Raw genomic sequence first — 27,462 nt, forward strand, 5'->3', positions numbered from 1 at the left:
ATTCCGCCCCTCTAGGTCATCACAGAACACAGGCTGAGCTCCCTGTGTTATACAGCAACTTTCCACTAGCTTTCTATTTTACACATGGTAGTGTATAGGTTTCAATGCTACTTTCTCAATTCATCTCACTCTCTACTCTCCCCTCTGGGTCCATACGTCCATGGACTTGTAGCAGTCAGCCACAGCAGCCACCCCCAGCCTCTATCCCTGTCCTGCAAATCCGTTCATCAGTACCATTTTTCTAGATTCCGTATATAGTTGGTGGCATGTCTTTTAAGAGGTACTTCCCTAGCCTACTGTAGATCACAAAGACATTCCTGTCTTCTTCCAGAGGTTTTATCATTTCACGTTTCACCTTTAAGGTTATGATTCATTTTGAGTTAAATTTTGTACATAGTGTGAGGCATACATTGAAGTTTTTTTGTTTGTTTGTTTTTGATGTGTATCCAGTTCTTCCAGCACCATTTGTTTAAAAGGCTATCCTTTCTCCATGGCACTGGCTTCATAACTTTGTCAGAAATCAGTTGTTCAAATATGTGCGGGTCTGTGTTTGGACTCTATTCTGTTATACTTATCTACATGTCTATATTTTTGCCAGTACCATACTGTTCTGATTACTGTAGCTTCATAATAATTCTTGAAATCAGATAGTGTTAGTCTTCTAACTTCGTTCTTTGTCCAATCTTTTTTGACCATTTTATGTCTTTCCATATGAATTTCCATATGAATTTTAAAATCAGTTTGTCAGTTTCTATAGAAAATTCTGCTGGGATTTTTATTGGAATTGCCTTGAATCTATAAATGAATTTAGGGCAAATTGCCATCTTAATATTGAGTGCTCTGACCCATGTACCAACCAATACAGTTGAGTCTCTTTATTCCCAGTAGTTATTGTCTATACAATCTCCATGAACACTAAATTGGTGAATCTGAGCCACTGCTCCCACGGGAAATACAGGGTTAGGTCCTGTGAGCGTCTAATCACATTTTTGTCAACTGATCAATAAGTAAACTTGCTGTATGTGTGTTTCTGTTAAAAGATGTCTTTTGTCATATCTTCTGGTGATTTATTAACAATGAATTCACAGTCAACAACATTATAACTCAGGCCTGAGTGAAGTTTATCTGACATAACAAGTTTTTGCAAAAAGGCACCTCCCAGACTTCTTGTACAGAAAAGCACCGGACAGCCTTTCCCCACTATTCTTGGGGGATCATTTTAAAATTACCAACAAATAGTACAAATGTGGAAACATAGCATCAAATAGGTTGTGAAAAGGACACTTGCTGAGGGTCTGAAACAAGAGGCAGAGCGTCACCTTGTTGACCTCAGCTGGGAACATGTGCGTCAGGCGGTCCTGGGAAGCCTGCAAATCTGCAGCAGCACCGGCATCACTGACTTGGGGTCACAAATGAACTTAAAGAGCGTGTGAATCTGCAAATGTAGAATCTACAAATACAGAAAAGCGACCTATATCTCTCCATGTGTAGATTTTCTTTAATTTCTTTCGGCAATGTTTTCTAGTGTTCACCGTACAAGTCTTTCACGTGTTTTATCCCTAAGTCATTCATATTTTTTGATGATACTGTAGATGGCATACTTTTCTATTTCAATTTTCAATTATTCATTGCTAGTATACAGAAATACAATTGATTGTTGTATATTGATCTTGTATCCTGGAACTTTGCTAAAGTCAATTTTAGATTCCATTGGATTTTCTATATAAATGTCACATGCTAATTAAGAGTTTTACTTCTTTCTAATCTTATGCCTTTTTTTTTTTTTTTTTTAAGTTTTAAAGAACCTCTTTGCACTGGCTAAGAACTCCAGTACAGTGTTGAATGGTAAGAGTGGATATCTTTTCTTGTTCTGATCTTAGGGGGAAAGCATTCTGTCTTTTACCATTAAGAATGATGTTGCTGCTGCTGCTAAGTCGCTTCAGTCGTGTCCGACTCTGTGCGACCCCATAGACGGCAGCCCACCAGGCTCTGCCATCCCTGGGATTCTCCAGGCAAGAACACTGGAGTGGGTTGCCATTTCCTTCTCCAATGCATGAAAGTGAAAAATGAAACTGAATTCACTCAGTCATGTCTGACTCTTAGCGACCCCATGGACTGCAGCCCACCAGGTTCCTCCATCCATGGGATTTGCCAGGCAAGAGTACTGGTGGTAGTTTTTTCATAAATTCCCAAGGAAGGACAAACTTGTATGATGTCTAGACTGTGTTGGAAAAGGTATAGTTCAGTCACCAGAGAGCAGAGAAGTTTGATGATTTAGCCAGCTGGAGCTGGTCTGAAACTTCTGAGCAAGTCATAGGCATCGCTCCAGAGTGGATACATGTGGGGGAAGAGAAAAGTCAAGTTGCTCGGTCGTGTCTCTTTGTGACCCCATGGCCTATACAGTCCATGGAATTCTCCAGGCCAGAATACTGGACTGGGTAGCCTTTCCCTCCTCCAAGGGATCTTCCCAACTCAGGAATCGAACCCAGGTCTCTGCATTGCAGGGAGATTCTTTATCAGCTGAGCCACCAGGGAAGCCCAAGAAGACTGGAGTGGGTAGCCTATCCCTTCTCCAGAAGATCTTCCTGACCCAGGAATCAAACTGGGGTGGTCATCAGGCCTTTAGCCAACAGTATCATGGGCTCTAGGAGACTGCAGGTGGCCTTCAGACCACCTGGGCTGCACATAGGCTTGCGGAGGGGCCACTACTGGGTCTGTAAACTCCAGGCCAGAGGCAAGTGTGCACAGACTATGAAGGGGCCGTGGTTTCAAGAGGGCTCTGGACAGGTTATCAATGGGCCGAGGCTGCAGTCACATGTGGACCGCGTTCTGTGTCCTCAGCTGGAGTTGGAATTCACCTTCTGTCCTGAGCTGGGAATTACAGGAAGACTTTTCCTCCTGCCATGTCCCTCCAGAGTCTTCTACTGAGAGCTTAAATTCATGGTCACCTTAAAAGGGAAGTGCTTAAAGGAATTCTGTTGTTTACCATAGAGCACATATTGAAGGAAAATTTAGAACTGAGAGGCAATTAATTAATACCTGACAAAGGTGGTCAGAGCTCACTGTTTTAACCACTCCCCAAAGCTGGCTGGGGAGGGTGTGTGATAGTCTCATGAACAGGGTTGGGTGGAGGAAAATGGTCATAGAAACTGCCCTGGGAATTGAGTCTGGGTCCTGAGAAAAGAAAACTGGCAGGGCTCTGAGGTGAAGGCAACTAGCTCAGCTCCACAGCATCTATGGCTGATCACCTTTTGTCCTCAGATTACTGCTCATCTGATAACCTAGGAAAACAGAGGATTACTTTTCTGTGTTGGAATTGGGTGACCTTGTCCCCTGGGTCCTGTCCACAGGCCTGACTGCCTGCCCAGAACTATGAGACACAGACGTGGGCAGGCCGCATCCCACCTGGGCCTGGGGCCAACCCCAAGTCTCTTAGCCCCTTGGATCCATCTTGCCTGGACCAAAGTTCTCAGAATACGTCCTCTGTGATCCCCTCCCCTGACCCCACACCTCTGCCTAGCCATCTTCAGGACGGTCAATGTGGTGCACAGCTGGAGGCACAGGAACATCCCTGTGATGAGGGAATCAGGTTGAGATGGATTTCATCTTTGAATCTGCAGTGCCCAGCAGAATGGTGGTTCAATGAATGATCTGATCCAGGCAGCAGGAAGAAAGCCAAGTAGGTGTTGAGGAGCTTCACGACCCACTCAAGAGATCCCAGTGCTTCTTATTCAGTGTTCAAAGCACTTTATTTGTATTAATTCATTGAACTCTCTGAATAATCTTGCGATGGTATTTATTATATTCTCTAACTTAGAGGTGAAGACAATGAAGCTCAGAGAGGTTAAGTAAGTTGCCCAGGATCACACAGGAAGTGGCAGACCTGGGACTCTACCCAGAAAGCGTATTTCAGACCCCAGTCTTAATTATCATAAAATACTGCCTCTTCAGCCATCTCTTGTCTATCCTCAGTCCCAGAATAGCAGTGGATACATAACTATTGACTAAATACCCAGCACTGGGTAGTTCCCCAGTACTACACAGGTGGCCACTCTGCCAGCTCTGAATAAGGTGCCCTTGTATCTCTTCTGGCTAATTTTTTTCTCTCCTTTTTGAGCCCAGATCTGCAGCACTGTTATTAATAATGATAATATGTGTGTGTGTGTGTTAGTTGCTCAGTCGGTCTGACTCTTTGCAACCCCATGGACTGTAACCCACCAGGCTCCCCTGTCTGTGGAATTATCCAGGTAAGAATACTGGAGTGGGTTGCCATTTCCTTCTCCAGAAGATCTTCCCCACCCTGGGACTGAACCCATGTCTCTTGTGTCTCCTGCAGTGCAGGTGAATTCTTTACCATCTGAGCCACCAGGGAAGCCCAATAATGATGATACCTTACCTTTATTAGATGAGCCAGAGGCATCCTCAGTACTTGCCTTCCCAGTATCCAGTCTTCCCTCAACCTTCGTGACAGGTCCACTGCCCTCTCTTGTCCCAGCCTCCTCGGCAGCAGATGTGGCCCTGTGCTAATTTGCCAAGTCAGTGAGATACAAGTGGTGACATGGGACTTCAGGGAAGCCTCCAGAGAAGGAAGGGCGAGCTCTTTTCCTCCTTCCCTCTTTGCTATCACTTGGATGAGGAGACAATGCCTGAAGCTCCAGCCGGCTTCCTGGACTGGAAAGTGACCTTAAAGATGAACCTGACTGGGAAGCTACTTGTGGAAGGTGTTGCAGCAGGAAGTCAACAGGAGATGGGAACCCTGATGACTCCATATCACCAGCACCATAGCCCTGGACTGCACACGCCCCGTTATGTTTGTTTCAGCTGCTGTTCTTTGGGGTCTCCGGTTTAGGCAGCCATACTGAAACCTCAGAGACACAGATGCAGCTGTCACTTCCATTTTACATATGGGGAAATTGAGTCCTGAAGGAGGCAGAGCCAGCTGGTTTGAACCAGCGGGTCTCATGGCAGGGCCTGTGTGCGGCTCCATTAACTACAGGTGCCTCCCAGCAGAACGCTAAATGCTCATCACACTGGGTAAACACTAGCTGGAGGGTGGCGGGGCTTTGCCAACATGGGGAGCAGGAATTTGAGGGCTTTGGCAATGGCTTTGGTCTGCTGGCGGGGGGGGATCTGCTCTCTGTGTTCTCACCACATTTGAGTTGGCTGAGCTGGGGCCCTGCAGCATTTTGGCAGGGTACCCAGACCGTGGTTATTAAATTCCTCATATTCTGATCTGCCCTCAAGGAGCCAGTAGACTAAGCAGAAGCAATTATTGGAGTCTTTTGCAAGAGGGAAGTGATTCTGGCCCCATGTGAAACAGGATAGGATGGCTAAAGTCCCTGGACAGGGAATTAGGATCTAAGAGCTGCAAAGATTCTCTTGTTTAGCATCTCTCAAAGTGGGCTTCAAAGCATTTTCCCAGAACACTGGTGTCAAGAGATGTCATTGGCATTCGATGTGGAAGCGCTGATGATCCACGAAGCTTGAGAAACAGGACTTCTCAGAGCCTTTACGGTGCGTTAGGACATGGAGTGGAGCATTGCTTACTGGTATCTGAACTTTGAGCCCCCTTCCTTTTTTTAAGAAGCACCTTGCAGGATGTTTCTGCTCTTTAAAAAATACCATCAATATATATTATTTATGGCTAATTTACTGCATGCCAGGTGCTATACTCTGGAATATACACGCACTGTCATTAATCCTCAGAAAAATCCATGAAGTGGGTAATGACACTACTGCCATTTTACAGATGAGGAAACAGAGGCTCAGAGAATGATACATCATGGTCACAAGGCTGTCAGTGGTAAAGGGATTATCCTAACGTTTCTGTCTGGCCCCAGAATCCACCATACTATTCAACCCAGAGAGGAGAGAATTTGCCACATCCTGCAGCTGGCAAGAGGCCACGCTGGATGTGGGTGCAGGTTTCTGGACTCCTGTTCCGATTGTATTTCATGCTTTTCTAGATTCGAGAACATATGTCCATCTCCCTGCACTCTACTTTCCTCCCCCACACCCAGAGCTGCAGCCAACAGACCAGCTAGAGATGAAGCAAAGCCTCTGGGCCTGGTTCTCCCCCATCACCCTACATGACCTCTCACTCACCCCTGTGGACATAACACGTGACCCAGGGACACAAGTCTGAGCTGGACCCATCAGTTCCAGGCCATGCAGTCTACCACAGGTCCAGCTGTAGACTGCTCTGGATATGCGGTTTTACATTTTTAAATAGTTGAAGAAAAATAATATTTTGTGACACTGTAGTGGAAATCATGTGAAATCCAAATTTCAGTGTCCATGACCAAAGTCTGATTGATTCAGAGCCACACTCACCTGATTACATACTGTGTGTGGCTGCTTGTGTGGGAACACGGTGAAGCTGAGTGGCAGCAACAGGGCCCAGGGCCTGCAAAGCCTAAAGTACTTACCTCTTGGCCTCTGACAGAAAAAGCTTAAAGATTAAATTAGTATCATCATCCACAACTGGTGATTCCTCCTCACATAGCTTGTTTTTTTCCTGCTTCTCAGGCACTGGTGGGAATGGGTGGACTGTGACTAAAACCTCAGGAGCAGACAGGAGTTGCAGGCCAAGCCACAAGGGTGGCCAGGCTCAGGAGCCCTGGTTCAAGTGCTGTGGCCTGCCCTACCCTGCAGGCCCCTGAGCAGGTTCCTCCCATGGGGCCATGTTCCTGCAGGTTCGATGTGCCCTCATCCATCTACTTCATAAACATGTGCATGCTAAGTCGCTTCAGTCATGTCCCACTCTTTGTGACCCCATGGACTGTAGCCCACCAGGCTCCTCTGTCTATGGGTTCTCCAGGCAAGAATACTGGAGTGGATTGCCATGCCCTCCTCCAGGGGATCTTCCTGACCCAGGGATCGAACTTACGTCTCTTATGTCTCTTGCATTGGCGGACTGGGTTCTTTACGACTAGTGCCACCTGGGAAGCCTATAAACATGTGAAAATGAAAGTGAAGTCGCTCAGTCATGTCTGACTCTTAGTGACCCCATGGACTACAGCCCACCAGGCCCTCTGTCCATGGGATTTTCCAGGCAAGAGTACTGGAGTGGGGTGCCATTGCCTTCTCCGTTAACAGCGGCTAGGCATATTATATTTACTTGGAGCTGGTATACTTGGTGACAGCCTTAGTGCCCTCGGACACGGCGTGCTTGGCCAGCTCCCCAGGTAGCAGCAAGCGCACGGCGGTCTGGATCTCCCTGGATGTGATAGTCGAGCGCTTGTTATAAAGCGCCAGGCGCTATGCCTCGCCAGCGATGCACTCGAAAATGTCGTTGATGAAGGAGTTCATGATTCCCATGGCCTTGGATAAGATGCCGGTGTCCGGATGGACTTGCTTCAGCACCTTGTACACGTACACGGAGTAGCTCTCCTTGCGACTGCGCTTGCGCTTCTTGCTGTCCTTCTTCTGGGATAAACATGTAGTGAACACCAACTATGGGCCATGTTGGGTCCTGTTTAATGTATTTATATACATTCACACACACGCTACCCACTCCAGTGTTCTTGCCTGGAGACTCCCAGGGATGGGGGAGCCTGGTGGGCTGCCGTCTATGGGGTCGCACAGAGTCGGACATGACTGAAGCGACTTAGCAGCAGCAGCAGCACACACACGCTTGTATATTATACACGTGTGTGACACATAAAACTTTCTGCTAGTAGTTAAGTTCTATAAAGAAAAAGAAAGCAGGTTAAAGGGCTTGAGATAGTGATGGGGTGTTTCTTTGGATAAGGGGACCAGGAGAGCTCTCTCAAGGGCATGAGCAGAGACCTAACTAGAGCAATGAAGCGATGCCTTCCAGGCAGCAGGAATATCAAGTTAAAGGCCCTGAAATGGAAATGTCCTGTGTGTGCTTCTAGGAGAGCAGTAAGGCTGAGATGGCTGGACGGTAGAGCCTGAGGGGTGCTGGTAGCAAAAGGGTCTAGGGAGGATGATGGAGCAGGGCCTGACAGGCCAAGGAGAGGGTCTGGGTGATCCCATGAATACAGTGGGAGCTCAGAGGGTTTGTGCCATGAGCTATTTTGATGATTTAAAGGGGAATCTGCCATGCAAAGGCTGGATTGAGCAGTGGGTCTCAATGCCACAAGCTCTCCTTTGGGTCCTCAGGGTGGGATATGATGCAAAGACCTCCTGGGTAGCAGGAAGATGCTGCAACTCTCCAAGTTGAAAGGCTAACAAAGGCTGGGTGCTGTGCCCACTGCAGCCTGTCAGGGCACTGTGGGCTGGGGACTGCAGTGTGGCCTGGAGAGAGCTGGGGGCTCAGGTCAGACCACAGGTTGGACCAAGTGTGGCATCAGGCCTTACCTCGTCCAGCACGTCTCCACCACAACCACCCTGTAGCTGAATGTCCATCTGCCTCAGGCCAGGCATGCCACGACGCACCTGTCTTCTCTGAGTCCTTCCTCCCCTGGATGTGGAGCCCACAGGCCCCACTTGGTTCACAAGCAACGTGCTGGTGGCTGGAGCAGCTATTTACCGAATGACTGAGCCAGAGGCTGGAATTGGAGGGACATGTGGAAGCAGGGCAGGAGGGGATGGGGAGTGCAGGCCTGGATGTGTGACCTCTCCTTACCTGGGGGAAGGGCGCCCAGATCCCCCTCTCCAGAGACCCCATGTCTCAGTGGTGTGCCCAGGTTCAGCACTCACACCCACACCCACACCCGACACAGTGAGCCTCTCAAAGCCCCTCCACTTTGATCCCAGTTCTAATGAACCCACAGTGCCTGGGAGATGGGGAAAGAAATGCTCTGGAGTGCCCACCATGAAAATGTTCAGACTTGCCAACTCTCACACGAAGGGGATGTTTACTACTTTGCAGAAGAGAAAATCAAGTCAGAAAGGTGATCTGCCTCAGGGTCAAGGAGCCAACAAACAGCAGAGCCAGTTTGTGTTCTCTGAACTCTGCCCCCCATGCCTGCTGGAGTAGTGACTGGATGGGAATCTGAAACGGAGAAGGCAATGGCAACCCACTCCAGCACTCTTGCCTGGAAAATCCCATGGACGAAGGGGCCTGGTGGGCTGCAGCCCATGGGTCGCTAGGAGTCGGACACGACTGAGCGACTTCTTTATTTTTTCACTTTCATGCATTGGAGAAGGAAATGGCAATCCACTCCAGTGTTCTTGCCTGGAGAATCCCAGGGACAGCGGAGCCTGGTGGGCTGCCATCTCTGGGGTCGCACAGAGTCGGACACGACTGAAGCGACTTAGCAGCAGCAGGGAATCTAAAGTAGCTATTCACTGTTCTCCCTTGTCCACCATTAGCGGTATAGGGGTGTAGACATCTCTTAACACCCAAGAGGACGACTGCAAAAAAAGACAGTAACAAGTGTGGGAAAGGAAGTGGAGAAAGTGAAACCCTCTGATATCGCTGGTGGGAATGTAAAATGGTGCCCCCTCTTTTTTAAAAAATTGGTTTACAGTGTTGTGTTGGTATATCCTTGTGGAGACCAGCTTGGCAGATCCCCAAAAGCTGCTGTTACCACTGGATGCAGTCTACTGCCGGGTATGTATGTGCCCAAGAGCATTAGAACACAGGTCCTCGTAAACACCTGTACACGAATCTTCATTGTGGCCTTATGTGTAATAGCCAAGATACTGGAAACAATCCAAACGTCAACCAATTGGTGAGTGGATAGATAAAATCTAAGATGTGGTATTTCCATACAATGGAATACTATTGAGCAATAAAGAGGAAGGACACCCTGGTATATGTAAATAACAGGGATGAGCCTTGAAAACATTATGAAGTGAAAGAAGCCAGACACAAAGGGCCACCTACTATGTGATCCCATTTATATGGAATATCCAAAGAGGCAAATACAGACACAAAGGCAGATCAGTGGTTGCCTAGGTCCAGAGCGGGGTGTGTGTGTGTGGGGGGGCCGGTGTGAGGAGCGTGTTTGGGAAGGGATGACAGCAGGTGGGCATGGGTTTCTTTTTTGAGGTGATAAAAATGTTCTGGAATTAAGAGGTGATGGCTGCATAACTCAATATACTAAAAACCACAGCCGTGTACCCTTCAAAAGGGTGAAATATCTCAGTAGTTATTTAAAAACAAAAAAACCAGAATGCTTGCGGGTTGTTCTTCAAGCTCCAGGTTAAGCACAGAAGTGTCCTTTGCTAGAAGCTTCATCCCCAGCAGCTGCTGGACACCAAGGCTTGAGCCTGGAATGCAGCCCGCTCACTTTCAGATTAGGCGGGGAGCCTGTCTTATCTTTTCCTCTAAACCCACATTCCAGAGTCCTGACTCTGTCCTCCTGCAGCTCTAGGACTCCTGGGCTTACCAGATCTCCTCAGGAAAAGTCTGAGTGGTAGGTCCCATGTCAAACACCAATTCTTTCCTGATTTTTAAGCTTTACAGACGCTGTGCAGTACCAGGAGTGAGGGTCCGGAGTTCAGCAGACTCCCAGAGAATCCCAACTCTGTCCCTTTGGGAAAAGGAAACTAGAGACCCATTTTTTGAGAGCCTTCTAAATGCCAGGCCCAGGACTACGTTCTTATGGAGCCCTCAGCTGCTCTGAAGGTAGCGATCACCACCGTCACTGAAGAGGAAGGGACATGCAGCCCGGCTGACACCTGTCCCAGCGACTCGTGGCACGTGGCTTTTCCTGTTCACCAAGTGTTCACCCCGCAGCCTGGATTTCTCTGGGCTTTAGTGTTCTCCTCAGCAGAGGGGCACAAACACCATGCAGGTAACCAAGCATCTGAGTTTTAATGCCAGTCCTCACTCTTCATGGAACGTGCTCTGTGCTGGCCAGGCAGAAGGCGATGGGCTGTATGCTCATTCTTCCCTTCCCCAGAACCTCCAAGGCCAACCGATGCTCTCCGCACAGGGCTGCTACCCCCACATGGCTGTTCCACCCTGCTCCTCTAAACGGCCACCTCCCGGCTGAGCTTCCCAAGAAAGTCCTCTTCCCCTTGTAGCCAGGGTTGGGAGACTCCTCTCATTTCTACGCTAAAAGTCCCTAGGGGCAGAACTTGCGGAAGCACAGAGCTGGGGCTGGAAGGAAGGGTCTCTGGCTGTCTGGGCAGCTGGCAAAGCTGGCTAGGCCTTGGACCCCTGGGGAGAGAACAGCAAGCCTGGGGTGGCTTCTGGCCCCAGGTGTGGAGGGGGAGAAGCCCACTCAAGGCCACGAGGCATTTTCTCACCAAGCAGCAGAGAATCCTTTTCTCTTGCTGCTCACCCACCAGGACCCACACAAGTTCCTCTGCACAGGAGACGACAAAACCACAAGGCACTCCGTTTCAAATCACATATGGCTTCTTTGACCCCATCAAATAACTTTATTCACACAAACGTCCCTTAATTTACAAAGCCTCAGTCATTCATACACATTAGGGGGATCCACAGTGTTCAAGGAACTTAAATATAATGTATCATACCAACCCAAGTAAACCAAGTACAAAAAATATTCATATATAAAGTTGTTCACACGTAGGTCCTAGATTACCAGCTTCTGTGCAAAAAAAAGAAAACAAAGAAAACAGATTAACTAGTCTTTGAAACTAACCTTGTGCCTGGGTTAAAACCTCCCTTGCACCCAAGCTGGCCCCACACGAGTGTAAATCACTCCAACATCCTCCCTGCTCTGATGGAAAGAGGCACCTGGAGAACAAAGACTTCTTTAAAATGTCCCTAAATGGACTCCCTTCCTCCTGAAGCCTCTCAGGGAAAAAGATGCAGGGGTCTCCTTCCTGTTTACCCCCCAATCTTAGGGACTCCGGGAGCCACTGGCAGCGGACTCAGCCCTTGACTGTGTGTGCTGACATTAGCCAACCTCACGACACATCCTGGTGCTCCACTCCCAGTGCCTTCTCTCCAGATGGCCTGGCCATTGAAGCCTGGCAGGGCAGGATCGGAAATGGCCCACACTGTTCCTAAGGCTGCGCCTCAGCCCCAAGCCGGGGGTCTGGAGCCTGGAGCCGCACAACTCAGCTCTTCTCAGGTTACCAGGTCTTGGAGACTCCAGCGGCTGGGCCCCCTGCCCAGGCTCAGGATGGGGAAGGGGCAAGAACCTAAAAGTCCCACTTAGAGGCAGAGCCAAGACAGGCAGGGAGAGGTCGGCACAGAGGAGTAAGGTGGGCGCGCATTTGGTGGGCAGGGCTGGGAGCCTGGGCGGCAGGAGCAGAGAGTTAGGGGGTGGAGGCTTGATCCTACCTCTCCAAGCTTCCTAAGGATAACCTGAGGCTGAAACCCAGATATCCATCCAAGTTAGAGCTGTTTTCTAAAAAGGTAAACAGCAACACCAGAAAAAGAAAGAAGATTCCCACAATGTCTGCTCTTTTCCTTTTTTTAGAAAAGGACTCAAGCAAAAAAAAAAAAAATCTTATTGCTCCAAACACTGGTTTTCTAGGAAATAACTGATATGTTAAGGAGAGAGATCTTGGAGGAAGGGAATGAGAGGCGGGGAATGAAGGCTGTGAGGAAGGTGGCAAGTGGTCTTAGCACCGCAGGGTCAGGGGCAGAGGGCTTGTGGGGCCTGTGCCCCAGCCCTGGCCCCCTGCCTTCACTCGCTCTGGGGTCACCATGGGCAGTGCCACAAAGGAGGCCAGGAGCCGTAGAGAGTCAGATCTCTACCCAGCAATGGGCAAGCTTCTCCTCCAGCTGTAAACAGGGTATTTCTTAAGTAAACATTGAATACACTCCCTCAGAAAGGCAGCCATGGGGGGCATGGATCACAGTGGGTTAGGGGGAAGAATTCCACTTTTGACCCATTGCCTCTGGATGAGAGGAGGCTAAGGTCCACGGCCTTAGTCCCTGTGCCCAGGAGGGGGTCAGATGGAGCTGGCCTTGAAGGCCTAGAAGAAAGAGACGTGCATCCTTCTGGCTGGAGGGAAGAGGTGGGGATCTGCTGGGGAGTAGAGCAGAGCGCACACCCGTCTGCAGCACAGCTCTGTCCTCAGCGAAGCTGCTAGTGGTGCCCTGTGGTGGGTGGGGACACTTGGCTGGCTACAGCTGAGGAAGGGATGGGGAGGTCGCGGGGAAGCCATCCTCCCACGTGGCTATGTGTATGGGGGAGTGAGTTTAAAGGACAGATGGACACAGACAGGGAGACAGAAGCCATGTACTAAGCCAGACGGTCTGGCGGAGAGGGCAATGGAATAAGGCACTATGATCTGTCTTGTTGATTCCTCTCACTGAGGGAGAATGAAGCTCAGATCCTCCCTCCAAAGACTCTCCTTTCCACAGATCCCAGGAGAATAACCGACAGTTATTTTAAGGACTAGAGATTTCTACAACTTGCACAGAACTAATAAATTGGTGGTGCTGAGATGATGTGCCCCAGGGCAGCTGCCAGGCCCGAGACCCAGGTGAAAAGGCAGGAAGGGACAGGTGGCTGACCCCAGCGAGAAGAGATGCAGAGTGGCTGAGCCACAGGCAGCTAGCTACCCAGGCAGAGCCAGCCTTGACTTCAGGCTGCCTTCCACTGGCTGCTGGGTGCCTGAGGCAGACGAAGTGGAGAGCAGGGGAGGGGAAGAGACAGGCACTTGGGGCTGACAAGCTGGGCCTCAGGAGCTAGGGAAGGAGGTCCTGCCACCAAGCGAGGATGGGCTGGGAGTCCTGCAAGACCAAGGTACGTGGACGCTGCTACCTGACCGAGGCCACCCACCTCGCCCAAAAGGTATGGCCACCTGGGACCTTACTCAGAGCTAAGACACCTGGGGAGGGGAGAGGGGAAAGATAAGCAAAAGGTAAATATCCTGTTAGACTTGAACCCTCGCTAGGATTTCAGAGTGCGGGCTGTGGCCAGGGAGAGGTGGGGGCGCCAAGTCCAGGGACTGCTTCCCCATGTGCTCGTGGACAGACAGCTGCCCCCAGGGGAGGGCAGGGAGGTGGGGCAGAGAAGGGGACCAACTGCAATCAGGGGCTGCGCTCTTCCAGCTGCAGCTCAGCGCATCCCCAGGGGAGAGAGGGGCCTGGTCACCACCTGCCGCCTTGCCGGACCCTGCTAACCACAGCCAGCCATCTGCCCAGGAGGAGGAAGAAGCCTTGAGAAAAGGCGGAAAGAATGTGAGCAAACACATTGCTGAGTTTGCAAATCTGGGCTGATGCTGTGCTGGTCTCTTCCAGACTCCTAGGGTGGAAGGACAGTGGCTCTGGGGGGAAGCCCCCCTTGGTCACATACCAACTTAAATGCCCTCCAACATCTCCACCTATCCATTCTACACGGGTTTAGAGAAAACAACAAAGATAAACACAAAAGAAGAACTCCTTTTCCCTTCCTTGCCTTGCTGTTCTGGGGTGAGAAGCCTGTGGAGCAGCTGAAGGGGCTTCTGGGTATGGGGCAAGAGGAACAGCTCTCCTCCTGGCCAGGGGAGAGGACACGCCTCTTCGAAAGCCCAAGAGGGAGGCTGCGTGAGCACTGATGGAGAGCGGAAGAAAGGCTACACAGACAGACACTGGAGGTGGGGTCGGGAGTCATGGCCACCAAGCCCACGGTCACCTGATGGCTGTGGTCCACCCGCTCAGCCAGGTCCATCCTTTCCCATCAGACATGTTCACACTGAGGGTGGGCACCTAAAAGGAAGTCTCTGCGGGGAGGGAGACGACGCTTGGCATTGTCACCATATATGACAGCATGGGGCCTGGCTCACAGGGCACACGCTGCACTGTGAGGAGTTAACAGCCCGTTTAGGACACCCTGTTCTTATGGCAGTGGTCACAACTGGGTCTCAGGGGGCTCTGACACCCTGGACATCTGGCGGGCACATCTGGGAAGATGATCCTGGAGGCAGGAGGTGGTGGGTGCTGACTTCACAGGAGTGACAGATGCCAGCTGAAGACCCTGCTGTATCCTAGGCAGAGGTTTGGCACGACATTTTTTCCCAGGGAATCATCGTCTGGGAGGAAGATCACTGACAGAAAGGTAGGCTTGTAGAGCTGGGGTGGGCTGGCCGCTCAATTACCGGGGAGTAAGAGATGGTCACCTTCTGGCCCTCCCCCATCAGAACCCCTGGTTATGAAGGGCAGTAGAGGGAAACGATTCCCTCTGTAAGTCCTGGTGTGACTCTGGGTTTCCAACCGCTTAAAGAAGACAAACTCCAAACAGGGATCTTCTTTCTTGAGTTCTCCTGGCCAAGCTCTGGTCTTCCCCTTCTCGGTGGTTCTTGGCCTCTGATCATCTCCAAGGCCCAAGGGCCAGCCAGGAGCAGCCCACCAGGGAGTCCAGCAGTTCCTGCACCTGGTGGGGAGGCGGCACAGAGGCCTGCTTCTGTCCTCATGCTCCCTGATCCAGGAGAGGTCCCCAGATTCTCCACGGAGGGGTAGGCCTTCTCTGGGGAAGTGAGGTGTTATAAGCAGAACTAAGAGATGGGTAAAAGAAAAAAGACAGGGAAAATAAAGGACAAAAACAATATAGTTCCCTAACCCCTTATAAAAATTAAAAATGAAATTTATACATATGCTTTGTCCATATTGAGTTTCTTTAAAGAAAGTGGTGCCTGTCCACAGCATAACTTCCTGCTCTTCTGAAGTCTTAATCATTTAAATTAAAAAAAAAAAAAACAAAGGCAGGGGGACAAAAAATAAAAAATAAAGCAAAAGTAAGAGGAGGGGGAAAACCCAAACGAAAGCTTCACATTGCTGGAGACCCGGCTGTCAGGAGATCACCAACCGGCCAAGCCGCCACCTGTGCCCTCTGCTGAATTCTGTGCGAGACACGATGAGACTGTGGGTCCCGAGGGTCAACCTGAAAGACAGAAGGCAGGGAGTGGACGTGGGTCAGTGGGTGTGGGTGCCTCCAAGCTCCAGATGCCTCCCTAGGTGCCAGCACCCAACCCAGATGAATTCAGGAGCTGTGCAGGGGCGGGGTGGGGGAGTTGGTTTCACTCTCAGGGGTGAATCCAGCCTCACTACAGCCACCAGGTGCCGGACACGCTATCCCCACCTTTCCAGATCAACTGTGATGCAGGCTAAGCACCACACGTCAGATCACCTCACTGCCTGAGGGGCAGGCTCCGGCTGGAAATCCACATGTGAGGCCCTGGCTACAAATTTGAGTCCCTCTCTCCTGGCTTCCCCACCCTGTTCAGAGAAGATGAACAGGATCCTAGTCATCTGTCCCCAAGCCGTGGCAGCCAGGATGCCCTCATCCCCCCTACCCCCCCTTCCCTAGTGACTAATCAGGCTGCCCTGAGCATTCACAGCAACCCTCTCATCCCATTTCAGAGACAAGAAAAGTGAGGCTCAGGGCTCTGAGAACCTGCACTAGGCTACCCGCCCAGGTCATAAGGAAGGCCAGAGTCCCACAGGCAGTGGCGCTGTTCATCTCACAGCCACCCGCTCGGCCCTGTGCTCAGGACACTGCCGTGCTTAGGAAGGAGGCTGGAGCCAGAACTGCGGCCAGTCCACAGGCTCTGCCACTTGACTGTGAGCAAATCTGAGTCCTCTGGCTCTTTGGTCTGGTCACTGTACCACATCACAGGTATTATGAAACCCAAATAAACTAATATGTGGAAAGCTTACAATAGTGCTTAGCTGTACTGTTACTAGCTATCTGGGAATGGCAAGACCAGTGGCCTATGCTTCAGGAACCTGTTCTAGTGGAGGCCTAGAATACAACAGCCTGCAGAGATTATCTCTGGGCGGTCCCCACCCTGACCAGCCCTACTTTCCCAGTCTGAGCCTGAACAGAGCTAAGCATAGTCTAAGCCTGGCAGGCGGGCCACCCAGGGTGGTAGTGTTCCGTGGCAACCCATGGTCTCATCAGTTTCTAAATGCCCATCTGAATGACCGAATCAGACCAGCCTTACCCAGAGTGCTTGACTCCCCCACTGGCTTCAAGGCTCCGTGAGCTGCTGCAGTCCGACAGCACGGCGTGGGTCCCAGCCCCACCTCCGACCCCCATTACCTGACACGTGTACACTCAGAGCACACTGTAATCCTCAGGTCCCGGGGAGGTGCCTGGCTATCCTCACTGGAGGCGGCAGGATATGGTGACATTGGACAATTTACTTCTCCAGGTCAGCCTTCCTTTCCTCTTCTGTGAAATGGGGGCTCTTTTTTGAGGTTTGAATGGAATACGACTGTGTGAAGTACCTGGCCTACGGCAGGACCCGACTCCTTGCCGAGCCCATCCTCTCCCAGCCATTTGTCCCCAACCAGAAATTACGAATGTGTCAGGCTTACGAGGCCATGGCCCTTGGCCACTGAACCATCCTAACTGCCTCCAGCCCCGCGAATGACGGCAAGGACATGCACACCCCTGGAAGAGTATGACAAAGCCTTCTAGAAAGCAATTTGGCAATGTTTTCAGAGCTTCAAATGTATTTAGACCCTATGATTCCACTTCTGGAAATCTAGTTTAACTGAATATACTAAATATGGAAAAGACTTTATGAATAAAGATGTCCACAGAAGCAGTATTTAAACTGAAGCAATAACCGCAAATCCAAAAATGAGAGATTGAAGCAAATGATCCATCTACTCAATGATACATTACAGAGGAAATGAGAAAACTGTGTGGCATTCTAAACAAAGTGTGGCAGAAGCATTTCCATGGGTTAACTGGGAAAAAAAAAGGCTTTGAAGTTCTGTGACATACAGTATGATCATAGCTATGTAAAAACCAAAAACCTCCAAGTATAAGAAATCTGGCAAGAAAACACATCAAAATACATCAAAATGTACTTGTCACGGGTGGATTTTCCTCTTCCTCTTCTCTCCCTCTGTATTTTTAATACTGAGTACACATCACGTTGTCACACTGTACTTTTTAATGGGAAAAACCATGTCCTTTGATGAATAAGAAAGGTCCCTGGGAGAGGTCCCTAGAGTAGTGAGGGATCCCAGAGCCCAGACCCAGGCTCTTCTCTGGGCTCCTCCACACACAGTGGATGGTGGAGAATCTCCACACCTTCAGATGAGAGACTAGACTGTGGGACCCTTCCTCCACGGCACAGGGGAGGCATGACCTGGGGTCCCTGCGTGAAGTCGTGTGAGATTGGATGATAAAGGCACTGGAGAAGTTATCTGATCTCGGAAGGAGAAGCTGGGACCTCTTCGCCCCAGCCTTCTTTTGTGCTGCTTCTGTTGCCCTGCCTATTAATCCCCCTCAACAAACCTCCACTGGTGGGTCTTGTATGCCAGTTTTTGACTTGGAAAAATACAATCATCACAAGCACATCCTGGGATGGTCCTGCAGCCATCCCCAATTCCAGCTTCACTCAGTAGGCAGAGTGCCTTCCCCCTACTGCTACCCGTAGATGAAGCAGAGCAACCAGAAGATGGGGGAGGGAAGGCTTGGGGGGAACTTCACCATGTAAGACATTAAGTCCTTGTGAGACACAAGGCCTGGGAAGCGGTACGGTCACGCTGACATAATTTTGGAATCAGTGATGTCCTTTTCAACACTGCTTTCCTCCCTCCCCTGGCTGGACCCAAGCTGAGGACAACCTCAAACGGATGACCGTCAGTCACAACAGGAAGGTGGCCCATGGCAGCTGAGAAGCAGTGCCGGCAGGGAAATTCAGAAGCCAAAAGTCTTTTACATAAGAAACTAGTAGAACAGAGTGTGTCTGAAGGTCAAACCATGTGCCCAGCACTTCGTGAGAGTGCCGGAGACACCAGCCTAATGACTGCTGTAGCCACTGGGTCCCTTGCCAGGACACGGCTGACATTTCCACAGGCTCCTCCATACTCCCTCCAGCTTTGGCACTGGCCCTCCTGGTAGGACATCTCAGGACAATCCACAGGTCTGCCTGCTTCTGCCCAGTGGGCAGGGACAAGAAACATACGACCCTTTCTTCCATAGAGAGGATGCTGGCTTTGCACTCTTCTCCATCTCCCATAAGAGAAGGTGCGCCTTCCCCAGGGAGCCCATGGCTGCAGCCTCCCTGGAAGACAGCAGGGGTGGGGGTGGGGGTGGGGGTGGGGTTCCCTACAGCCTGGAGTAGGAAGGGCTCAGACCACATGGTTTGAGGTAAAGCAGCAGCAGGCCCTCCCGGAACAATGAATGGTCTGGGCCTAGCCCAGTGGGCCCTAGGGATTCCTCCTAGCAGGTGCCACCCCTCCGTTCCCTGACTGCCTGGACTGCAGCCTGACTGCCTGATTCTTGGCATCAGTCACGGCTTGCCTTGTCCGTTTTGATTGGAACACTGACTGACCATAGTAGAGCCCTCCAAGTAGGCGAAGCCATCCCTCTGAGCACAGTGAAAACTGGTGACGTGGTTGGCCTGCAGGTCAGGTGCCATCGGCACTGCACTCCCGTCTCCCACCTGCCCGATGAGCTCACCCGTGAGGAGTTAACAAGGCAACAGACCCAGAGATGGAGCCACTTGCCCCACAACAGAGCAGCAGGACCAGCCCTCAGCCCCTCTTCTCCAGCCTCACAGCCCAGAGCCTTTCTACTACGAGCCTCCATTTAGTGCTTCCCAAGCCAGCTCTGTCAGTGGCTCTAATAGTCCGTATTTGAGATGTCTTCTGGGGGGAAGGTGCCCAGGAAGGTGATGGCAAATTCTTCCCCTTTTTACGTTAGCTCTAGAACTAAGTTCCCTCAGCACATCCGACTTCCTTATTTCTCTATGATTGTAACAGCAATCACTTGGTCAGCACTGATTATGTACCAGGCATGTTCTACGACATATAAATGTAGGCCACTTTCATAGGTAACAACTTAGTAAGGCTGTCAATCCTCTTACACGCTGCTTCCTACTCACTGGACACACATGTTTTACATCTATTGCCTCCTCTCACTCAACCACCATACTACGTAGGAGCTGTCGTGGCCCCAGTTTCAGAGACAAGGAAATGAAAGTCCAGAGAAAAGATCTGCATGGCTAATAAGTGGCGCAGAAAAGGGCTGAGCCTAGCTCTGACTCACTCCAAAGCTCCTGCTTTTTATTACATGTAACATCCCTCCCTAGAGAGACAAGAAGAGCTTAAGTAGAGTTTAAAAGCCATTTAATCCCTTCGCCTATAAACAGACTCACTCAGAAAAGAATTGTGGAAGGCTTGGCTGAAGTACCTCTTCTGCATGGGTCTGGGGTCCAGAGCACAAAGGGGCTGTGGTGCCAACCAGGCAGTGAGCAGCCTTCTGGCAGCTTTCTCTGCCAGCCAAGCAGTTGCCTTGTCTGTCCGAGGAAGCTGAGGAACCAAACTGCTCCCGTTAAGGCCATCAGCGGGCTGGAGAACAAAAGCTGGGGAAAGCAGAGGTAGGAGCAGGCAGCCATGGGGCTGGGGACAGAACAGGCTCACACAGCCAACTCCCTCCCCTAGTCCTCGGCTCACAGACTGGGAACAGCCGGGTGAATAGACGATTACCCTTTATCCTAAAGGTATGGCCTTCCTATGTTGGTCAAAATGTCACTTCTTTGATGAAATGATAATGAAAAGTAAATGGGAGTGGTTTAAAAAGTTGTCTTCCATATCCTATCTCCAGTTCTCAGCTTTTAAACTCTACTGTCCTTCAAAACATGTAAGTCTGGCAATCACAGGATTGAAAACTATCTGGGAGCCACAGCTACACTTTAACTTGGCACTTTCACCTCAGCCACTTACATTACCCAAACCTCTTTTTCCCTCCTAACAAACAGGGAATCTATTTGCCCTCTGGGGTCAGCTGTGAGGGGTGAGGATTCCCAGCAGTGGGGCATGGAGGGAGCTCTCTACCTTATTAGTTATCTTTCTCTCTCTAACTCATCTGGAGTCAAAGCTTAATTTGGGAACTTTCTATGTTTTCAAGTTGTTTAATGGACTTCCCTGGTAGCTCAGACGGTAAAGCATCTGCCTACAATGCGGAAGACCCGGGTTCAATCCCTGGGTCGGGAAGATCCTCTGAAGGAAATGGCAACCCACTCCAGTACTCATGCCTGGAAAATCCCATGGATGGAGGAGCATGGTAGGCTACAGTCCATGGGGTCGCAAAGAGTCGGACACGACTGAGCAACGTCACTCACTCACTGTATTTTCATAACGGAAATTTAAGAATAAGGCCAGGCAGGGTGGTGGTGGAGCGGGGAGGGTAGCTTTTCATGGCCACACCTTTGCCCCAAGGACAGGCAGATGGTGGCAAAGGTATCCTCAGCACCTTTCAACCTGCTCAGGCCTAAAGGTGGATTTTTGAAGTCCAGGGACCTAGAAATCTGAAACACAAGAGTCCTTGCTCTGTGCTGCTAAGCTGAGTGGGGAACAACTGAGCCACAGTCCTCACAATACTCTACTCTACAGACACATCTATCCATGAAAAAGGCTCTCCTACAGATGAGGGATTTTAGTCTCAAGAGGTTACATATCAAGTTGTAAAAGGTTAAATGGTTGGTAAAGGGTGGTTGTTGTTCAGTTGCTCAGTTGTGTCCAACTCTTTGTGACCCCATGGACAGCAGCACGCCAGGCTTCCCTGTCCTCTGCCATTCCCAGAATTCGATCAAACTCACGTCCATCGAGTCGGTGAGGCCACCCAACCATCTCATCCTCTGTCATCCCCTTCTCCTCCTGCCTTTAATCTTCCCCAGCATCAGGGTCTTTTCCAATGAGTTAGCTCTTCCATCAGGTAGCCAAAGCGTTGGAGCTTCAGCTTCAGCATCAGTCCTTGCAGTGAATATTCAGAGCTGATTTCCTTTAGGGTTGACTGGTTTGATCTTCTTGCTGTTTAAGGGACTCTCAAGAGTGTTCTCCAGCACCTCAGTTCAAAGGCATCAATTCTTTGGGATTCTTTACGATTAGGGATGTATTTGACCCCACAGCCGTCTGGGATGAGTCGCTTTTCTGCCACCATGTTCTCAAATTCATCCGTGTTGAACTTGGTAAATCCCCACTTCTTAGAGATGTGGATCTTCTGGCAGCCAGGGAACTTGAACTTGGCCCAGCGGAGGGCTTCAATCACATGTTCCTTGTTCTGCAGCTTGGTGCGGATGGACATTATGACCTGGCCAATGTGGACCCTGGCCATTGTGCCCTGGGGCTTTCCAAAGGCACCGCGCATACCTGTCTGGAGTCTAGATTGGGAAACAGCAGGCCAGTCATGAATGCCCACTAGGAAGAGTTGTCTCCAAGGTCCCTTAGGGCAACCTGTACAGGCAGCAGGTTGCATACACTACCAAGGAGGCTGCTATTTGCAGCCACTGCACACTGGGCCCCTATGGGGAAAAGAGCACAGTCGGCTTAACTGGCTGCAAATGAATGTTGAGTTTTAAGCCAGCTTTTTCACTCTCCTCTTTCACTTTCATCAAGAGGCTCTTTAGTTTCTCTTCGCTTTCTGCCAGAAGGGTGGTGTCATCTGCATATCTGAGGTTATTGATATTTCTCCCGGCAATCTTGATTCCAGCTTGTGCTTCATCCAGCCCAGCATTTTGCATGATGTAGTCTGCATATGTTAATAAGCAGGGTGACAGTATACAGCCTTGACATACTCCTTTCCAATTTTTGAACCAGTGTGTTGTTCCATGTCCAGTCCTAATTGTTTTTTCTTGACCTGCATACAGGCTTCGCAGGAGGCAGGTAAGGTGGTCTGGTATTTCCATCTTTTTAAGAATTTTTCACAGTTGGTTGTGATCTACATAGTCAAAGGCTTTAATGTAGTCAATGAAGCAGAAGTAGATGTTTTTCTGGAATTCTCTAGCTTTGTCTATGATCCAATAGATGTTGGCATTTGATCTCTGGTTCCTCTGCCTTTTCTAAATCCATCTGCAAGTTCTCGGTTCACGTACTATTGGAGCCTAGCTTGAAGGACTGTGAGCACTTTGCTAGCGTGTGAAGTGAGTGCAACTGTGCAGTAGTTTGAGCATTCTTTGGCCTTGCCCTTCTTTGGGACTGGAAAGAAAACTGACTTTTTCCAGTCCTGTAGCCAATGCTGAGTTTTCCAAAACTTGCTGGCATATTGAGTGCAGCACTTTAACAGAATCACCTTTTAGGATTTGAAATAAAAACCAAAAAGATGTAAAGGGTTGACTGGGATTCAAATTGAAACTCTGGTTCTCTCTATTCTTCTCTGCCTCTCATGTATTTATCAGAAAATAGTCACCTGACTGGCATACACAAATCGTGGTGTCATTGGGTGGGAAGCCAAGAATTCACCCTTACCTAAGCTCTCCCAACGTCCTAGCTGGTGGTCTTAGCACTGCAGTTAATGATGTTTGTGAAAAAACTAGACATCGTGCAAGGCCTGCTATACAAAGCTTCCTTTTGTTCAGGCAAAGGACCCTGTAGGAATTATCTCCATTTTATGGATAAGCGCATCGAGGCTCAGGTTATTCATTTCCAGCATATCATTCTGGGGAAGCTCAGAGGCAAGGTAATCTCAGGGTCACAGAGGGCTAGCCTCTCGTTCTAAGCAGGATTAGCTTCAAAAGGAGTCATTTTCATTTGTTTTACATACTGGACAGCTGGCTTTTCATTAAAGATATCAACATGCCAGCCCTGGCCAGCGGGGGCGGCGGGGGGGCGAGGGGGAGAATGGGGGGCTGTCAGCGGCTCCTGGACTAGTGTCTAATCTGTCAGAGGGACTGAGGCCAGGGAGCCAAGCTTCCTAGCATATCACTTCTCTGAGGCTCGGCTAAGCCAATACTGGTGCTCAGCATAGGGCAAAACCGGGGACGACTGTACTGTGGACACGTCATAGCACAGCATATGAGGTCGAGGTCCTATCGTCAGGGTAAAAGAAAATGGAGCAGACACTACAAATGGGATAACGATGTCTCCAGGTACCCAGAAAGGGCACGGTGTCAAGGAAAGGGAAAGTTCAGAGAGCACCAAAGCCTACCCAGCAGGAGCTTCACAGCAGGTTTAGACAACCTGGAAGGCCTTGGCGCTGGACTCTGTGGCCTCTGAGTCCTGACCAGGGGACCAAAACAAGGCAGAAGCCCAGGAGCAGGTCCCCAGTGTGGCAGGAGTGCCATTCAAAGAGCACAGGTTACAGACTGGCACAGTCAGTGCTCTGTCAAGGGCCTGGGTTTTAAAGTAGAAAGATCTAAAGTTTACACCCCAGCTCAGTCAAGTCTCAGTTTTCTCAACTTACAGTGTGGAAACGTCTATTTTGCAGGTGTGAAGCCCAATGATGGGCTCAGTGAGACACACAGCAGAAACCTAAACAAGCCTCAAAGACATCCCCCAAACCAACATCTCTTATCCACTCAGGCAAAAACTCCAGACAAGACGAACTGGCCTCGTGTCAGTCTTCTCTGGAGGCAACAGCGTCTGTCCTGCTCTGAGGATCCATCTTCCTTTGGGCCTCAAGAACCGCAGGTCTGGTTGTACCGCTTCCTTCCCTGCCCCTTGCTATCAGCTCAGATGGCGCATGCCTCCTCCGGGAAGCATTCCCAGGGGCCCGGCCACCTCAGGGACTCTTCTCTGTTCTCTGGTGAGCAGGCATAGGATGACCAGAGACCCTCCCACTAACCACGCTCCACATCTTCTCATCACCCCCTAAAAACAAGCTTCCTGTGGGAAAGGGGCAGTTCCGTGCTTCCCTGGAGCCTCTCAGGTTGCCAAGTGCAGAAGGATCTGGAATATTGCGTGATTGATAGGAACTGGGAGTTAGCACTTGGCAATAAAAAATTAATTTACGAACTTCATGGACTCATTCATTCAACACGACAGGAGCTTAACATAAAAATATGGCTTTGAAACCCCTGCCTCTGGTTGAGTTCTGACTGAACATCCAGCAAGCCAGGTGCAAAGATGGATGCTCACCCCACCCCAGGAGGCTGGCCACCTCTCCAGACTCCAGTGGCTGCAAAGGGACAAGCTGGGGTTTGGCTGGTGCTGTTTTTCTCCCATGCTACACTGTGCTCCCCCAGTCTGGTATCCCCATACCCTCAGAAAGAAGTGGGCACACAGGGACGAAGGGTTTTCCTGACACAACAACAGCCTATCAGCGACGGAATCAGGAGGCTCCTCCACGACTACCCCTCTTACTGACTTCACCACAGAACGCCGGCTCTCACGGGAAAGAAGACAGCCCACAGACTGCAAACAAGTCTGCGTCAACTGAGATGGAGCCTGAAACCTGGCTGTGGCTAGCTGGAGCAGCCTGGCTTCATAAAACGTCCCCAGTCTAAGTCAGTCACAGTAAAAGGTTAACGAGAAGGACTGGAAGACTTGGCCTCAACTCTGCATATTTCCCAGATCTTAAAGTCCCGCTGTAGCCTTCTTCTAGGCCCAGCCATCTGCCAAAAAACGTCCAGCAAGTCCCCTTAGCTGACATGGCTCAAGAGGCTGTGGGTTCATACCTAGCCCCTCCCATTCTCCACACTGGGAGGACATGGACTGTGGAAACAGGCGGCGGGACAGGGCAGCCCCGTGCGGAACTAAGCAGCAGCCCCTGTGCAGCCAGAGGCCTTCACTTTGCCTAAGAAACCATCCCTCCCATTTTCACATCCTCCTCGCCTACTGATGCGCATCCAGTGCAAGTGCCCCGTGAGTTCTCCGAAAGGCAGACTGTCACCCAGGCTGTGACAGCACGAACACAACCGGAGGAGCGTACCCCCACGTGGCAGTCTATTGAGACACTGACCCGCCTGGTGGCGAGAGCACAGGCGGGGAATCTGGCTCCCAGTCTCATCAAGCCCGCCCCCAAACTCTTTTCTCGGGACCCAGTTTCTCCACGTGCTGAGGGGCTTGGGACCAGGGGTCCTTCTAACCTCAAGAATGGGCAGAAACCCTCCTGAAGGCACAGGACACATCTCAGAGTATGTGAGTCATGTGAATTTTTCTGGGGAAATATCCTCAACACGCAGAGTCTGAGGAGTCCAGGACCCAAGGAGTACTGAGAACCAAGATGAGCTTTGTAGGCTCCGTCTCCATTGAGGAAACCCTCTAGCTAGAAGGCAGCATGGGGGCGTCTCAGGCAAAGGAGGACTGGGCACTGTGCGCTGGGGGTCAGGGTGGGAGGGCGACTCCAGCTCCTGCACCGGGGCCCCTCCACACAGAGCAGTGGGATGGTGAGGCCCGTCTCCTACAGGCTTTCAAGTGGAACCCAAGATGCCCTTACAGTGGACAAATGTCACTAAGAGGAGGTGGGCTCTATGCACGTCAGTCAGCTGAGCTCAAGCTGTGCCCCATGCAGCAGAACAAGGGCCCATGCTCTCATGGCAGCAAGTGGCAGGCCCAATATACAGAAAGGCACAGCTACAGGGAGACAGGGAGTGAGCAGAGCTTAAAGCCAGGATGGTGTGTGGATGCAAACACAAGGCATCTTTATCTCAGGAACGTCCCAAATTCAGTCAGGGCAGCCAAGAGTACCATGCAACTGTAGCATGGAGACTCGTTCATATTACAGCAGTGTTTGTGGTGTGACCACTGCTGACCTGATCAATACTGTCTTAAACCTTCTCATTCCCTGAAGCATGCTGCTAGTATTTATATGTTTGCCAAATGTACGAAAAGAAGAACCATGGGGCAAGACCTAAGATTCTGCGATTTGGAGGTCTCTATGGATCTGCGTGCAGTCACCCACCTGGGTCTGAGGACCCAGATCCAATTAAACCCAGTCTTTTTGGCCTGGAGAATTCACTGGGCTGTCAGGGTCTGGGGGTTGGGGATCTCCCTAAACCAGCTCAGGTGGTGAACAGGTCCAGGTGGAACTCATTCAAGACAAACTAAGGGGGAACTTTTTTGTCTCCAGAAACAGCCCTGGTAATTGGCAGTCAGCTAGGGAGATACCCTAATTCCGCCCCCCTCAACTTATTAAATAAGTGCGAGGATGAAATGAAAGCTGCCGACAGCCTCAATTGGCCCCTAAAGAGACTGGGGTTCAGATGTGGCTGCTGTGATTAGCAGAGAAAGGGCTCAGGGGAGAGGGTGGGCTCCCGGGAGAGTTCTCCTCACCTCTTGGGCCCTTAGCCAGGAGGAAGATGTCTAAGGAGCTGTCAGAGCTAAAGGGGAGAGGAGGCTCACCATATGGGGATGGAACAATTTGTGGTTGTGAACGGCACAGGTCGTACCCAGAGTGGTCTGGGCCAAAGGAGACCATATGGACTCTGGTTACAGCAAGAAGTCTGAAGCCCAGTGTGTCGAGGGGAACTCACAAGGGGCACTTGCTAAAGGCTTGGCACTCTCTTAGGGAAAAGAAGGGCAATGCAAATTGTTAGTGAGAAATGAAGCAAAAACGAATGATTAGCCTGAGAGATTTGGCAAAAACAAACACAACAAGGAACTATACAGAGGCAGCCACCACTTACTGAACTCCTGCTGTGAGCGAGAAACTGCACTGGGCTCTTCATGTTTCTTGTGCATTTAGTCCTCCCAACAGTATACAGTAAGCATCAGTGTTAAAGGGGCATCATTTAATGGATAAGGAAATAGGGGCCTAGAGAAGTTAGGTGACTTGCCCAAAGCACTTCATTGATAAGAGGCAGAGCTGTGATTCAAACCTAGGTGTATCAGCATATCAGATTCAAAAGCAAAAACGGGAGCACAGGGTCTCTACTCACAGGGCAGGCCTTGTACCTTCTGAAGACAGGGACTTTTGGGTGCAGCATCTCATCTCCCTCTCTATCTCTGCGACA

At 50.3% G+C, this 27,462-nt stretch overlaps 1 protein-coding gene, 1 non-coding gene and 1 pseudogene across 3 annotated transcripts in view; all 3 read right to left on the bottom strand.

Annotated features, from left to right (window-relative positions):
* Positions 1–6,316: 6,316 nt before the first annotated feature.
* Positions 6,317–8,391, bottom strand: LOC109567646 (histone H2B type 1-C/E/F/G/I-like; annotated as a pseudogene).
* A 2,872-nt stretch (positions 8,392–11,263) lies between these two features.
* The window catches only part of STK35 (serine/threonine kinase 35), a 43,474-nt gene continuing 27,275 nt past the window's right edge, over positions 11,264–27,462 (bottom strand). The window contains exons 4-5 of one of the 2 annotated variants that reach the window (XR_011570108.1): positions 14,466–15,710; positions 11,264–11,477 (exon numbers count right to left, since the gene is read on the bottom strand). The gene's annotated coding sequence lies outside the window, so the exon portion shown is untranslated. Of the gene's footprint in view, positions 15,711–27,462 lie in introns of both variants that reach the window. The other variant, XM_019971989.2, reaches the window with a different exon arrangement.
* LOC139186721 (small nucleolar RNA SNORA70) lies at positions 22,000–22,134 on the bottom strand. Its single transcript, XR_011570389.1, has one exon. It is a non-coding gene; the product is annotated as a small nucleolar RNA SNORA70 (small nucleolar RNA).

Source organism: Bos indicus, chromosome 13 (genome assembly GCF_029378745.1).
Source record: "Bos indicus isolate NIAB-ARS_2022 breed Sahiwal x Tharparkar chromosome 13, NIAB-ARS_B.indTharparkar_mat_pri_1.0, whole genome shotgun sequence".
NCBI classification, from domain to species: Eukaryota; Metazoa; Chordata; class Mammalia; order Artiodactyla; family Bovidae; genus Bos; species Bos indicus.